This window comes from Oryx dammah, unplaced genomic scaffold (genome assembly GCF_014754425.2).
Source record: "Oryx dammah isolate SB20612 unplaced genomic scaffold, SCBI_Odam_1.1 HiC_scaffold_10, whole genome shotgun sequence".
Classification (NCBI taxonomy): domain Eukaryota; kingdom Metazoa; phylum Chordata; class Mammalia; order Artiodactyla; family Bovidae; genus Oryx; species Oryx dammah.
Genome location: NW_024070194.1, coordinates 55287512 through 55290640, shown reverse-complemented (window position 1 = coordinate 55290640; position 3129 = coordinate 55287512). Strand labels below are relative to the sequence as shown.

Sequence of the window (3129 nt, the reverse complement as noted above, 5' to 3'; positions counted from 1 at the left end):
CTTATTGTCAGGAAAAAATTGTGAAAGGCTTTGAAACAGGCAAAAAGATGACTGTTTCCATTCAGTGAAATTGCTAGGTGTCATCTAGCAGATTCTTCTTGGGTTGTCTGATTTTACAGAAGTCTGTGTCTTTCACTGTTTTTGATTAAACTATTTTGCAACTACAAATTGAAGAAAACACATGGTTCTAATGAGAAGAATTCTCATCCATAAAGAGGCAAGTGAATTTTGTCTGGTGGACATGTAATTGTGTTTCACCCTGTGAGAGAAGCCGCTAGTCTTCCATCTATTAGCAAATTTATTTCAGTATCTCTGATTGCTTTTATCTGTGTCCCTTCTCTGGGTTTCCCTTGGAGCCAGTTGGTAATGTTTTACTGCCTCACTGTTATTTAATGTTAGTTAATGGACACATGTTCATTTTATATTTGTGCGAGAACCCTGATTCTTACTTAAAGTAATCCTTCACCACTGATTTTCTTATCCCTTCACAAATTGGAAAGGCATGAACAGGGCAGAAATGAAGATTTAGCAAGCATTAGAGTCACTTTTCACTTTCATGCATTGGAGAAGGAAATGGCAACCCACTCCAGTGTTCTTGCCTGGAGAATCCCATGGACAGGGGAGCCTGATGGGCTGCCATCTCTGGGGTCGCACAGAGTTGGACTTGACTGAAGCGACTTAGCAGCAGCAGCAACAGCAGAGACCTCACTTTAAACTGGCATGGATTACAGTTGCCAGGATATGGAAGCAACCTAAATGTATCAATAGATGAGTGGATAAAGATGGTATATACACACAATGGAGTACTGCTCAACCATAAAAAAGAAATTCTGTTATTTGCTATAGTGTGGATGGTCATAGAGAATGTTATGCTTAGTGAAGTAAGTTAGAGAAAGACAAATACTATTTATTATTACTTATATGTAGAATCTAAAAAATAAAGCAAGCTAGTGAATATAACAAGACAGATACAGAGAGAAAACTAGTGATTGCTTCTGGGGAGAGGGAAGAGGGTGGGGCACGATGGTGGTAGGGGATTTAGAAATACAAACTACTATATATGAACTAAGTAAGCTACTACAAGGATATATTGCACAGCACAAGGAATATAGCCAGTATTTTTTAATAACTATAAATGGAGTATAAACTATAACATTTTTGAATCCGTCTTGTACACTGGAAACTGGTTCATATTATAAACCAACTATACCTCAATTTAAAAAAATCATGTTTTAACAAAAAGAAATATTGACATTGGATCTACCAGCCCATATCTTTTGGTAAAGTTGCTCAACCAGTTATCACTTGATGTAACTGTACCAGTGCGCTTCTACTTACAAACAAGTCATTCATAAGTCCATTTGTGCATAAATTCTTTGTGACTAAGAGGGATTAAAACTTGCTCTTCCCACATGCATTCTCACCAATGATGAATGCAGGTCTGACTGATAATTTTGGGATCAATCATAGATTTCCTCTTCCTTGCTCATTTACATTCATATGGATACCCTTTGCCAAAAAACACCAGTTTCCCTGCACCAAAAATCCTTAATGATCTTGGAACTTCCTTGGTGGTCCAGTGGCTAAGACTCTGAGCTCGTAATGCAGGGGGCCCAGGTTCAATCCCTGGTCAGGGAACTAGTCCCACATGCTGCAATTAAGAGTTCATATGTTGCAACTAAAGATCCTGCATGTGGCAACTAACACCTGGCTCACCCAAATTAATTAATTAATCAATTTTTAAAAATCCTCAGCGATCTTGTTGGAGAGTACTCAGCAGGAGAACTGAGTTGCTATGGAGAAGAGGAGTTTGGGGGTTGGTTAGTGGAAACAGAACACGTTAAGTGAGTGAAGTTAAGGTCTGTTACCAGCCTGCAGGACATAGTGCAGAAACAGCAAGGAGAATGAGGAAGTGGCTGCCAGGATGGCATTTTTGGCTGGAAGACTGTGAGACAGCCAATCATGCAGGTGAATGGAATGGGCCCTTCCTCATGCTAATAGTATTATAATGATAAGTAAACATTAATCTGGTCCTAAGAAAGCCTGTGTCTAGTGGCTGCACCTTGGAAGAAGGACGGGAGGGCTTTGAGAGGATGCTCTTGAGCAGACAGGAGATGAGATACTGGACAGAAAAGGACTGAGTTAGAAGAATGAGAGCTGGTGATGAGGCCTGGGTGCTGGAGACCTTCTTAGGTATTAGACACTGGTATTACAGCAGTGGCCACAGGACTGGAAAAGGTCAGTTTTCATTCCAATCCCAAAGAAACGCAATGCCAAAGAATGTTCCAACTAGCGCACAATTGCACTCATCACACACGCTAACAAAGTAATGCTCAAAATTCTCCAACTGAGGCTTCAGTTCAGTTCAGTTCAGTCACTCAGTCGTGTCCAACTCTTTGTGACCCCATGAATCGCAGCACGCCAGGCCTCCCTGTCCATCACCAACTCCCGGAGTTCACTCAGACTCATGTCCATCGAGTCAATGATGCCATCCAGCCATCTCATCCTCTGTCATCCCGTTCTCCTCCAGCCCCCAATCCCTCCCAGCATCAAAGTCTTTTCCAATGAGTCAACTCTTCGCATGAGGTGGCCAAAGTACTGGAGTTTCAGCTTTATCATCAGTCCTTCCAATGAATACCCAGGACTGATCTCCTTTAGAATGGACTGGTTGGATCTCCTTGTAGTCCAAGGGACTCTCAAGAGTCTTCTCCAACACCACAGTTCAAAAGCATCTGTTCTTCTGTGCTCAGCTTTCTTCACAGTCCAACTCTCACATCCATACAAGACCACTGGGAAAACCATAGCCTTGACTAGACAGACCTTTGTGGGCAAAGTAATATCTCCGCTTTTCAATATGCTATCTAGGTTGGTCATAACTTTCCTTCCAAGGAGTAAGCGTCTTTTACTGTATTTGAATTCATCAAACACTTTGACAGTGGAAGTGGCTGTGTGCAGTGCACCACAGTTGATGGCTCATAGAGTCCCATCATTGAGTTTTCAACTCCACAACAGCTTTGTTTGCATCAATGAAAGGTCTTCTGCTAAAAAGCTTCTGGGTTATGTTTTAATCCACATTTCTCAACCTTTTCTCCAAGGATGAGAGGCTTATTAAATGACTTGCTCAAGTCC

General features: G+C 41.5%; 1 non-coding gene across 1 annotated transcript; it reads left to right on the top strand.

Moving 5' to 3' along the window:
• Nucleotides 1-1565: 1565 nt before the first annotated feature.
• Nucleotides 1566-1638, top strand: TRNAT-CGU. Its single transcript has one exon. It is a non-coding gene; the product is annotated as a tRNA-Thr (tRNA).
• Nucleotides 1639-3129: the final 1491 nt, after the last annotated feature.